This window comes from Callithrix jacchus, chromosome 14 (assembly GCF_049354715.1).
Source record: "Callithrix jacchus isolate 240 chromosome 14, calJac240_pri, whole genome shotgun sequence".
In the NCBI taxonomy this organism is placed as follows: domain Eukaryota; kingdom Metazoa; phylum Chordata; class Mammalia; order Primates; family Cebidae; genus Callithrix; species Callithrix jacchus.
In genome coordinates this window covers 66,185,983-66,198,857 of record NC_133515.1, presented here as the reverse complement: position 1 = coordinate 66,198,857, position 12,875 = coordinate 66,185,983, and the positions used below count along the sequence as shown (strand labels likewise).

At 47.4% G+C, this 12,875-nt stretch overlaps 1 protein-coding gene across 2 annotated transcripts in view; it reads left to right on the top strand.

The window, feature by feature from the left end:
* The first annotated feature begins 4,456 nt into the window (after nucleotides 1–4,456).
* The window catches only part of STON1 (stonin 1), a 63,923-nt gene continuing 55,504 nt past the window's right edge, over nucleotides 4,457–12,875 (top strand). The window contains exons 1-2 of one of the 2 annotated variants that reach the window (XM_035271472.3): nucleotides 4,457–4,519; nucleotides 4,949–5,117. The gene's annotated coding sequence lies outside the window, so the exon portion shown is untranslated. The remainder of the gene's footprint in view (nucleotides 4,520–4,948; nucleotides 5,118–12,875) is intronic. The other variant, XM_035271473.3, reaches the window with a different exon arrangement.

Genomic DNA, 12,875 nt, shown 5'->3' with positions numbered 1-12,875 from the left:
ACAAGGTCAAGAGATCGAGACCATCCTGGTCAACATGGTGAAACCCTGTCTCTACTAAAAATACAAAAATTAGCTGGGCATGGTGGCACATGCCTGTAGTCCCAGCTACTCGGGAGGCTGAGGCAGGAGAATTGCTTGAACCCAGGAGGCAGAGGTTGCGGTGAGCCGACATTGTGCCCTTGCACTCCAGCCTGGGTAACGAGCGAAACTCTGTCTCAAAAAAAAAAAAAAAAAAAAAAAAATTACCTCTCAGCTCAATCCCACTGCTTGCTGAAACACCGGATAGTTGTGGAATAGCTAAGCGGTGACATCTTATAGGCCCAAGAATAGAAATAGCACAGATCTATAACTCAATCAAGACAGTTGCAGGTAAAAAAAAAAAAAAAAAAAAAGAGAGAAAAGAAATAGCACAGACCAGTTAACGAAGAGCAAAATGTCATTCACTTACATCTTGCTGAGATGGTAGAGAGTATTCTCCCTTTCTTTGGCTTTCCCGTATGTTTTTAGGACACCTCTTGTATCGCGGTCAACTGTCAACATATCTCATGTAGTTGTTCTCATGCATGCCATTTCCTGAACAGCAATAGATGCTGTGAGGCAGGAACTGTGCCTTATATTTACTCCCCCACAGTGCCTAGGAGAATGTCTTGTACACAGTAGGTTTTCAATAAATGCTAACTGGATACATTTTAGAAATCAGGCCAAGGGACTGGCCAGCTGTAGCAATGGTCAATGTAGCTCAACTACACTCAAGAGTATCCCATTGTCAGGACAAAGACAATCTTGAGCCATTCTGAACTGATCATCCTACTTCTAAGTATTACTGATTTCAACTGGCATTTCCAGGGAAGATGTAGGCTTTTTATTTATCGCTGGAATTTTCCATCCAAAAAAATATTTGGGTTTATTATTTTTTTTTGAGACGGAGTTTTGCTCTTGTGACCCAGGCTGGAGTGCAATGGCGTGATCTCGGCTCACTGCAACCTCCTGGGTTGAGGCAATTCTCCTGCCTCAGCCTCCTGAGTAGCTGGGATTACAGGCACCCGCCACCGTGCCCAGCTAATTTTTTGTATTTTTAGTAGAGACGGGGTTTCACCATGTTGACCAGGATGGTCTCGATCTCTTGACCTCGTGATCCACCCGCCTCAGCCTCCCAAAGTGCTGGGATTACAGGCGTGAGCCACCATGCCCAGCGAGTTTATTTATAGAAAAAAAATCATTTAAAAACAGTGTGCTTGTTTATCAAATATCAGAGCAAAATGCATCATGCTCTCAAGATGGTAATTTTTAAATTTTTTCTATTTCATTTTAACTATTGTTGAAGCCATCCACTGGGTAATTTTATGGTTTTCAAAAGAGCCGTATTTGTTTTATTTTTTTTTTGAGATGGAGTCTTGCTCTGTCGCCCAGGCTGGTGTGCAGTGTTGCTATCTAGGCTCACTGCAACCTCCACCTCCTGGGTTCAAGTGTTTCTACTGCCTCAGCCTCCCGAGTAGCTGGTATTACAGGCATCTGCCAACACACCCTGCTAATTTTTGTATTTTTAGTAGAGATGGGGCTTCACCGTATTGACCAGGCTGGTCTTGAATTCCTGACCTCAGGTGATCCGCCTGCCTCAGCCTCCCAAAGTGCTGGGATTACAGGCGTGAGCCACTGTGTCCGGCCAAAAAGCTGTGTTTTGAATGAGTGTTAAAATGTAAATAGAGATTTGCTGTTGCCAAATTTTTAAAGAGGAATGTTCCTACCAAGCTTTAGGACTCAGCGTGTCCCTCCCCTTGGATGTATATTAAATGATCCTGACAGCTTCAGCTAACATGAGTTTTGAGGAATTTGAAGCCAATCTATTAGGTCATATCTACAGATACTTTGGAGACCTCTTGTTAAATAGTGGTGAAGTTCTAACTGTTTCCATGAAAAAGCTGCCAGGAAGAGAAATCTGCTAATAAAAAGGAGCATGACACAGTTTGAGGGTCTACTTATTGTAAAGCAGGGAAAGAACAGTAACTGGAGTAAAATGAGGTCACAGCTGTGATGAACGGCTGCGGTGGCTTAGCTATTGAAGCCAGGCTAAGCTGTTTACCACCAGATTTCGATACGAAGGGACACTACCAGAAAGGATCCTGTGGACATACGTGGTGAAGCTGCAAGAAATAAATCTTCATTCATGAAACTGGTGACCTTTGGGGCAATGTTGAAACACACAGAAGGGGAGGGCCTGTCCTTTGCAAAAGATAAAATGGTTTTCAACCAACTGTATTTGGTCTTTAGAAAATTATGGGCCTATTTGCTTTGCAGAAGTGTCAAAGTTTCCAAAAAAGATTTCTTTCACCAGGTGGCTACCCACTAATAAAGGCCATACTGCTTCTTTCGAAGATGACAGAATTTAAAAGGTGCATACAGAACTCTATGTAAATGCAATGATGATTACTGTTTGTCATATGTGTCACTGCTTCCTGCATGAGTCCTGTCTCCAGTTAGCTGTGGCACTTTCTGAGATGGGCTGGTCTCTTTGGAAGGCCCACTGGTGAAAAGTGGGCTGGACATAGGACCCAAAATGTTCAATTTGGGGGTTCAATTTGAGGCCCCCAAAATGCCTGGGGTCAAAGCACGAGGACGATGATGAGTTGCCACTTCTCTTTTTCTTCCCTTCCTCCTGATCCTGCTTCCTGCATCCTCCTTGCTCTGCTTCTCTCAGCATCTTACGGGGAGCCTGACTTAGGGGCCCAGTACCTGTCTGGTTCCATGGAACAATCTTTGACAAGTCAACCATCCAGTCAGTTGACTGGAGGAAGGCAGCTGGACGAAATGAGAGGCTGAGAAGAAACCAGTGTCTTTTTCTGTGTTTAGGATATATTATACATAAGCACAATTAGTAGTTTTATTTGAGAGTAAAAGTATTCTAAATAGTTCCTGGCTGCGTGATTTCAGGCCCTTAAGGAGTGCCCTCTTGGAATGTCAGTTTTCTTCCTCAAAGCCCTGAGCACAGGTTTTTAACACTGGCTGGGGGTTCAATAGGGTACTGAATATATTTCCAGTTCACCTGGGAACTCCGAGGTAAAAAACAAGGTTACACCTGAAAGAACATTTAAAAGAGAATTACTGTTATGCAAATGCAAGGAAGCACTGACACATTTTCACCAACTCTGGGTGCACTGCCTATGAGTTAGCCCGGCTTCTCAAGGAAATTTATGATTAAAGAAAAAAGAATTCTCTCATTTCCTTTCCATCTGCCAGCATAGTAGTACTTCAAGTTGAGATGCTCACCAGGGCCTCCTAACTCCTCTCCTTGAATGCAGTCTCTCTCTTCCCAAATAGTCCATCTGCATACCTTTAAACCAGTATTTCTTTTTCGCCATTTCGATTCCTCAAGGATTCACGGGCTGCCCACTGTACGCGTTCGCTTAAAAACTTTCAGGGATTCCCTATGTTCTGCTTCCTGCCCAGTTCCACCTTCCCATCTAAACATTGCCCACTTCCCCTAAGTCTTCCAGTCTGGCCAATCTCCAAAGCACCACGCCCTGGGGCCCAAAATGCCCTCTTCTATTCCCTCTGGGCCTGTTCCAACCCAGCTCAGTCTCTCATCCTGGGCTTGGTGTCCCTCCAGGGTAAAGGGGTTGGGAGGGAGGCCACTTCCTTCATTCTGACTGGCTCCCAGTGAGGCATCCCTACTTGAGGAAGAGGTTGAGATGCCAAGTGACTTGCCTAGAGTCCTTTGCTAGCCGGTGATGGAACAGGGACTACAAGCCACCCTGCAACTTCTCCTGGGAGAACAACTCCCCTTCTCCCTCTCTCTGCACTCTGCAGGCAGCACAGAGGAGGCATCTGGACGCATTTACCTCCTCCCCGCCCCATAGCTTGGCCCTCACTAAGCTATCTTGTGTCCTTCCTCCTGCTGAGATTGATTTGCCCAGTAAGATGGGGCTTCATCTTTACCTTTCAAAAGTAATTCTTTAGTTCTTCTAATCACAAGGTGGGGGATGGTGTGGGCGGGAGTACAAAACAAAACAAAACTCCATGAAGCAACTTAAAGCACGACTGCAAAGGCCCTCCATCACCCCACCCAGAGGTGAGGACAAGGTCTGGGGGTGCTAGGTGGCTTCGGACCTCCCAAGGGTCCAAGCTATCTGCTTCAAGGGGGCATCGAAGCGTAACTCATATACCTACACCCCATCCCCGCACTTTTGCAGGAGGGAGGGCTCTCCCTTCCTCTGGGAGGCTGGAGACTCTGGGACAGAAGATGCGCTCGAGGGAAGAGAATGGAGAGTCGGACACCAGAAAAACTTTGGGGTATTCGGGGTGGGAACGAAGGCGTGAAGAGAGAAGGAGGCTCAGCAGGGGAGGAGGGGCGGGTGCGGGAGTGGGAGGAGTCACTGCGCCACGGCCCTCCCTCCCCGCCCTCCACTCGGTGGCCCTCCTCCCCCTCCTCCTCCTCCTCCTCCTCCTCCTTCTCTTCTCCCTCCTCCTCCTTCTCCCGGTGTGGATAGCGGCGGCCAGATTCGGAGCCCCAACCGCGCTGCCGGTGAGTAACCAGCCTCGGGGGACAGAGACGGGGAAGCCTGGGAACCCCTTCTCCAGGGTGGGGCCTCCCGCCGTCTCTGGGAAAGTTTGCGGGTGCCCCGGGACGCGGGCATCTCCCGGGCCCTCGGCGCCTCCCCATCTCCCCGCGCCAGCGCTGGCCGCCCCCAGAGGCGCCCTGGGGCCCGCAGAGGGGTGGCCCTCAGGCAGGGACTCCTCGCCTCCCCTCTATTCTGAGGCTGCTGCTGGGACAGGGGTCCGACTGTAAAGAGAAAACTCAAACTGCAAAGAAAAGAATATCATCTCAGTTCTGCGGGCCGGGGCCGGGGCTCGTTCTCACCCGCGCGCGGCCCCTCGAGCTCTCGGACCCGGCCACCAGCTCTGCGCCCTTCACGCCTCCCTCCGGGCCTCTGTGTCTCTCTCCCGCCCCCAGACTCTCACTTCTTTCTGGCTGCTGTTATTTGGGCTGCTGCTCCCTCCCTGCTCCCTGGGACCTCAGCTCCGACCTCAGCTGGTGCCTGCAGACCGGGAGTCCACTCCTGCCCTGGAAGGCAAGGAGTCAGGCCAGGGGGCCATCACACTGGCCCACATATTTCCTGAAGGTATGACATTCACTGGGTACTGGGGTTGGACCCCTAAGACCCACAAACTGAGCCTTGTGGGTATGGGGAAAATTAAAATACATTCCTCCTTAGGATGTACTGCTTCTGTTGGTTTGGCATCTTTTTATTTTTAACACCCTGTGCTTTCTTCTAATAATAATGATACTTCATGTAATTAGCATTTCTAATATCTAAAGACAGAAAAAGGAAGAAAAGAGTAAACGGAAGAGAGAGAATGCTCGCTAAAAATCCTCATTTTTGACTTCAGTCCACACTCCACTGTTTTCCTGGGAGATAGAATTTCAGTGGAGCTTGTTTTCAGATTAACCCCAAACATGATTACAGCCTCCTCCAGGCTAAAAGTTTGAATTTGTCTGACATGCACCACACTGTTTGTTGGTGTTCCCAGCCTGGCATTCCCATCTGCATAGCTCTAGTCTCCCTTCCAACCCCGCCCCCCACTCCCATCTTTCTCATAAAATGGAGCTGTGAAAACAAGGCAATGGGAGAGGCTCAAATGAGCTGGACCACATAATAAAAACAGCCCTACTTATTTTAATCCTGAAGCTATGGCCTCCCCTAGACTCTGATTGGGAGGAAGAAATGTTTAGTTCATTTGTGTGGTTTTATGTCAGTAGTTATTACGGTTGAATCAGTGTTTCCATGGCAGGCTTGTTTCTCTTGGCACCATGGGGAGCCTATTAATTCTCAGATGGGTCTGGACAGATAAGTCTGGAGAGATTTTTTTTTTTCAGGGCTTGACCTGGGCTGATATTGCAAACCTCTGCACACTCAGAACCAGAGCAGCCGGCTGGGAGCAGCCTAAGCTGGGGTTTTCTTCCACATGAACTGGGAAGAAAAAGCTCTACCAAGGAGTGAACAGGGTTGCTGGGGGATGTTGGATGTTTACAATTTTAGGAAGAACACACTTCTCTTTTTAAAAATATTTTTTATTTTCTTTTAAAGACGGGATTTCACCATGTTGGTCAGGCTGGTCTTGAACTCCCAACCTCAGGTGATCTGCCCGCCTTGGCCTCCAAAGTGTTTGGATTACAGGCGTGAGCCACCACGCTTGGCCCCCCTCCCCCCACTTTATTTTTCACACTTCTCAAAAACTTTAGCCATTCCTGTTTCCATACAAACAATAAATGTGGTTGTAACAAATGTAGTAGATCAGATTCTGAACAACCCCTTAAAAAACAGGTCCAAGTATTGAACCATTTGGAAATAAATATTTTATTTTATTTGAATTCCACTGGAAATAAAAGAGTTTATATTAAAAAGGATGTAATTCACTTCTCTCCACTGATTCAGATTGACAGTTCCCCGTTGGTATGAATCAGTTAGGTTTTACTGTGATCGCAAAACATCATTGAGGCAGGGCACGGGGGCTCATGCCTGTAATGCCAGCACTTTGGGAGGCTGAGGCGGGTGGATCACTTGAGGTCAGGACTTTGAGGCCAGCCTGGCAAACATGATGAAACCCTGTCTCTATTAAAAATACAAAAGCTAGCCGGGCGAGGTGGCGGGTGCCTGTAATCCAGCTACTCAGGAGCCTGAGACAGAAGAATCATCTGAACCTGGGAGGCAGAGATTGCAGTGAGCTGGGAGATCTTACCACTGCACTCCAGCCTGGGCAACAGAGTGAGACTCTGTCTTAAAAAAAAAAAAAAAAAATCAGCTGGGTACGGTGGCTCATGCCTGTAATCCTAGCACCTTGGGAGGATGAGGTGGGTGGATCACCTGAGGTCAGGAGTTCAAGACCAGCCTGGCCATCATGTTGAAACCCCATCTTTAAAAAAAAAAAAAAAAAAAAAAAAAGAAGGCCGGGTGTGGTGGCTCAAGCCTGTAATCCCAGCACTTTGGGAGGCCAAGGTGGGTGGATCACAAGGTCAAGAGATCAAGACCATCCTGGTCAACATGGTGAAACTCCATCTCTACTAAAATACAAAAAATTAGCTGGGCATGGTGGCGCGTGCCTGTAATCCCAGCTACTCAGGAGGCTGAGGCAGGAGAATTGCCTGAACCCAGGAGGCGGAGGTTGCGGTGAGCTGAGATCTCGCATTGCACTCCAGCCTGGGTAACAAGAGTGAAACCTCCATCTCAAAAAAGAAAAAAAAAAAAAAAAAGGAAAAAAAATTGATAGGAAAGTGTTGTGACTTCCACAAGGAAAAAAAAAGTGAAGTTCTGAACTTGTTTGGCCCTGTTGCTTAGAAAAACAATGTACTGTGTTCAGATAAAAATCTTCAGTTTCTTCCTCTTCCTGAGAATTTTTAATAGTGCATTTAATATACTGGAAGTCAACCTTACACTGTTTAGAGAAAAATTGCCTTTCTGCCTTGTCCAGCTTTTGCACCACCTCATGAACTACCGTTAGACTGGATGGTTTGCCATGGGCACAAGAGTCTGCCCAGCAGTCCGAGGAAAGGCTGGGGATGTAATGAAGGCCACGGGGGCCTGGACCTAAGGAGCAGGTGGTCTGGATGGTGAGATGAAGGCTGCATCTCCCGACAGCCATAAAAAGCAGCTGGTGATCATCTGGACAGGTCAGATGAGTTGGAAATATCAATACATGAAGTGTGGGACCAGTGGAGAGGAGGGTAGGTAGAGGTGGTTAAGAAGCAAAATGACACAAATAACGAACAGGCCGGGCACGGTGGCTCATGCCTGTCACCCTAGCACCATGGGAGGTGGAAGCCGGAGGATCACTTGAGGCTGGGAGTTAAGACGAGGGCAACAAAGTGAGACTCCATCCCTTTTTTTTTTTTTTTAAAAGATGGGGTTGGCCGGGCGCGATGGCTCATGCCTATAATCCCAGCGCTTTGGGAGGCCGAGGCAGGTGGATCACGAGGTCAAGAGATTGAGACCATCCTGGTCAACAAGGTGAAACCCTGTCTCTACTAAAAATAAAAAAATTGGCCGGGCGCGGTGGCTCACACCTGTAATCCCAGCACTTTGGGAGGCTGAGGCGGGTGGATCATGAGGTCAAGAGATTGAAACCATCCCAGTCAACATGGTGAAACCCCGTCTCCACTAAGAATACAAAAAATTAGCTGGGCATGGTGGTGCATGCCTGTAATCCCAGCTACTCAGGAGGCTGAGGCAGGAGAATTGCCTGATCCCAGGAGGCGGAGGTTGTGGTAAACCGAGATCGCGCCATTGCACTCCAGCCTGGGTAACAAGAGCGAAACTCCGTCTCAAAAAAAAATACAAAAATTAGCTGGGCATGGTGGTGCGCGCCTGTAGTCCCAGCTACTCAGGAGGCCGAGGCAGGAGAATTGCTTGAACCCAGGAGGCAGAGGTTGCGGTGAGCCGAGATTGTGCCATTGCACTCCAGTCTGGGTAACAACAGCGAACTCCGTCTCAAAAAAAGATGGGGTTTCACCATGTTGGCCAGGCTGGTTTTGAACTCCTGATCTCAGGTGATCCACCCACCTTGGCCTCCTAAAGTGCTAGGGTTACAGGCGTGAGCCACCACGCCCAGCAGAACTCCATCTCTTAAAAAAAGAAAAAAAGAAAAAAAAGCCAGGCTAGGTGGCTCACGCCTGTAATCCCAGCACTCTGGGAGGCTGAGGTGGGTGGATCACGAGATCAGGAGATTGAGACCATCCTAGCCAACATGGCGAAACCCCATCTGCTAAAATTCAAAAAACTAGCTGGGCATGGTGGCACCCATGCCTGTAGTCCCAGCTACTTGGGAGGCTGAGGCAGGGGAATCTCTTGAACCCAGGAGGCAGAGGTTGCAGTGAGCCCAGATTGCACCACTGCACTCCAGCCTGTCGACAGAGCAAGACACCATCTCCAAGAAAGAAAAAAAAAAAAAAAAGGATGTAGGCTGGGCTAGGTGGCTCACGCCTGTAATCCCAACATTTTGGGAGACCGATGTCAGTGGATAACTTGAGATCAGGACAAGAATTCTGGTCATAAATGATTGTCATTGTATTATAATCTGCCTTCTCCCTGGTAGCTTTTAATATTTTCTCTAAAATGTTCCACAGGTATGTCTAGGTATAGATTTAGAAAATTTTTCCTACCCAGCCGTCAGTGAGCATTAGTGATTACACAAATTTGTGTAGCTGGGCATGGTGGTTCCCGCCTATAATTCCTGTACTTTGGGAGGCTGAGGTGGACTGATCGCTTGAGCTCAGGAGTTTGAGACCAGCCTGGGCAACATGGTGGGACCCTACCTCTACAAAAAATATAAAAATTAACTGGGCGTGGTGGCATGCCCCTGTAGTCCCAGCTACTTGGGAGGCTGAGGTGGGAGGATCCCTTGAACTCAGATGGCAGAGGTTCCAATGATCTGAGATCAGGTCACTACACTCCAGCCTGGGTGACAGAGTGACAGCCTGTCTCAAAAAATAAATTTAAAAAAACCTAAAAAATACATTTGTGAGGATTTGTGATTACTTAGTGAGCTGTATGATCTTGGGCAAGTTGCCAGTTTCTCTCAGTCTCATCTATACAATATAAATAATGATAGTATATATTACAGAGATATTGTAAAGAGATAGTACATGAAAATGTTAGAATAGGCATGGTGTGGTGGCTCATGCCTGTAATCCCAGCACTTCGGGAGGTCGAGGTGGGTAGGTCACCTGAGTTCAGGAGTTTGAGACCAGCCTGACCAACATGGCGAAACCCCACCTCTACAAAAAATACAAAAATTAGCTGGGCGTGTGGTGGGTGCCTGTAATCCCAGCTACTCAGGAGGCTGAGGCAGGAGAATCGCTTGAACCCGGGAGGTAGAAGTTGTGGTGAGCCGAGATCACACCACTGCATTCCAGCCTGGGTGACAGAGTGAGATGCCATCTCAAAAAAAAAAGAAAAAGGAAAAGAAAATGTTAGAATAGTGCCTACCATATAAGGAAGAAGAACACAAAAATTGTTAGCTATTATGATTACTTTTATATTTTTTCAGAATTTCTGGGCCATCTTGGATTTGACCAGTTTATAAAAATGTTAGTTTGTCTAGTTGCACACATAACAGAAACTCCTGTTGAGATTCTCTTTGAAATTGCATTCAGTTAATACTGACATCTTCACAATGCTGGCTCTTCCCATCTTCTCTTTTAATTCAGGTGAATGGTTACTGGTGATTTTCCGTATAAATGTCTTCTACAACTTTTGCGGTGTTTATTTCCTATAGGTTTTGTTGATATTTTAAACACTATCTTTTGTTCTAGTATATTCTCTAGTTTACTTGCTGGCTCATAGAAACAAACATTCCTGAATTTTGTTTTTTTACCCAGCATCCCAGCTGACTTCTCTTGTTAGTTCTAGTAGTCTGCATATAGATAATTCTTGAATTTTCTATGTAGGCAATTGTAAAACAACAATAATTTATCTTTACCATTTCTGTGACTCCTATATCTTTTTTTTTTTTGAGACGGAGTTTCGTTCTTGTTACCCAGGCTGGAGCAATGGTGTGATCTCAGCTCACCACAACCTCTGCCTCCTGGGTTCAAGCAATTCTCCTGCCTCAGCCTCCTGAGTAGCTGGGATTACAGGCACGCACCACCATGCCCAGCTAATTTTTTGTATTTTTAGTAGAGATGGGGTTTCACTATGTTGACCAGGATGGTCTCTATCTCTTGACCTCGTGATCCACCGGCCGCGGCCTCCCAAAGTGCTGGGATTACAGGTGTGAGCCACCGCACCTGGCCCTCCTATATCTTTTTCTTTCCTTGTTGCATTGGGGTAGGTGGATGCTCCAGTACAGAGTTCAATAGAACTGTGATGGCGGGCACCCTTGTCTTACTATCTTTAACTTAAAAAAAAGTAAAAGAAAATTGTTCTTATATTGTTTGGCATCAAGCTTACATTGGCCCTATTAAGTTGAGTGGCTTTTCCTCTTTCGTATATGTTTTTTTTTCTTTTTTTTTTTTTTGAGTTGGAGTCTCACTCTGTCACCCAGGCTGGAGTGCAATGGCGCGCTCTCGGCTCACTGCAACCTCTGCCTCCTGGGTTCAAGCAATTCTCCTGCTTCAGCCTCCCAAGTAGCTGGGATTATGGGTGTGCACCACCATGCCTGGCTAATTTTTTGTATTTTTTCTTTTTTTTTAAGACAGAGTCTCACTCTGTTGCCAGGCGCCAGGCTGGAGTACAGAGGCGCGATCTCGGCTCACTGCAACTGCCGCCTCCCTGGTTCAAGCAATTCTCCTGCCTCACCCTCCCGAGTAGCTGGGACTACAGGCAAGCACCACCATGCCCTGCCAATTTTTGTATTTTTTAAGTACAGACTGGGTTTCACCATGTTGGTCAGGCTGGTCTTGAACCTCTGACCTAGTGATCTGCCCGCCTCAGCCTCCCAAAGTGCTGGGATTACAGGTGTGAGCCACCGCGCCTTGCTATATATGTTTTTCTTAAACAATTTGTAACAGATAAAGAGTATCTGTTTATTAATTTTTTTTGAGAAGGAGTCTCACTCTGTCACCCAGGCTGGAGTGCAGTGGTGCAATCTCAGCTCACTGCAACCTCCGCCTCCCAGGTTCAAGCAATTCTCCTGCGTCAGCCTCCCAAGTAGCTGGGACCACAGGCTCCCACCACCATGCCCTTCTAATATTTTGTATTTTTAGTAGAGATGAGGTTTCACCATGCTGGCCAGGCTGGTCTTGAACTCCTGACCTCGTGATCCACCCACCTTGGCCTCCCAAAGTGCTGGGATTACAGGCGTGAGCCACCGCGCCTGACCCAGATGATTTTTTTTTTTTTTTGAGTCCAAGTTTTTGCTCTTGTTACCCAGGCTGGAGTGCAATGGCACAATCTCGGCTCACCGCAACTTCCGTCTCCTGGGTTCAAGCAATTCTCCTGCCTCAGCCTCCCGAGTAGCTGGGACTACAGGCATGTACCACCATGCCCAGCTAATTTTTGTATTTTTAGTAGAGACAGGGTTTCACCATGTTGACCAGGATGGTCTTGATCTCTTGACCTTGTGATCCACCTGTCTCGGTCTCCCAAAGTGCTGGGATTATAGGTGTGAGCCACCGCGCTCAGCGATATTTTTTTTTAAGAGGTGGGGTCTCGCTACATTGCCCAGGCTGGAGTGCAGTGCCTATTCACAGGCCCGATTCCACTACTGATCAGCATGGGAGTTTTGACTTGCTCTGTTTCTGACCTGGGCCAATTCACCCGTCCTTAGGTAACCTGGTGGTCCCCCACTCCCAGGAGGTCACCATACTGATGCCAAACTTAGTAGGGAACACCTGGTCAGTGTAGGCACTACAGCCCAGAACTCCTGGGCTCAAGCGATCCTCCCACCTCAGCCTCCCAAGTAGCTGGGACTACAGGCACGCGCCACTGCACCTGGCGATATTTTTTTAATCATATTTTTTTCATATTTTTGTTCAATGTTTTGAAGCATCTGAATGGGAGGATATGGTATTATGATATATACTGGTTTTTATTCACGGTTCCTGGCTCATAACCACCCCTGCATAGCCCTTGTTACAGTTTTTTTTTGTTTATAATATTGGGTGTGTTAGGCCTCAGAGGCAGTCCTCTGACCTTCTTCTGCCCTCCTTTCACTTACCCCAAGGCAGGACTGTAATGAGAGTGCTCCACCCGATGCCCTGGAGGAAGGAATGCTGACCCAGGAGGCTCATGGAGCTTCTGGATAGCTGAACACAGGGAGGTTCCTGGAGGTGGTACACCCAGGCAGAGCATGGAAGGGCCGAGCCCCTTCCCTCGTACTGCCCTCCCCTCATCTGTAGCTTTTGCAGTATTTTTTATAGTAAAACAGTAAACCTAAGTAATTTT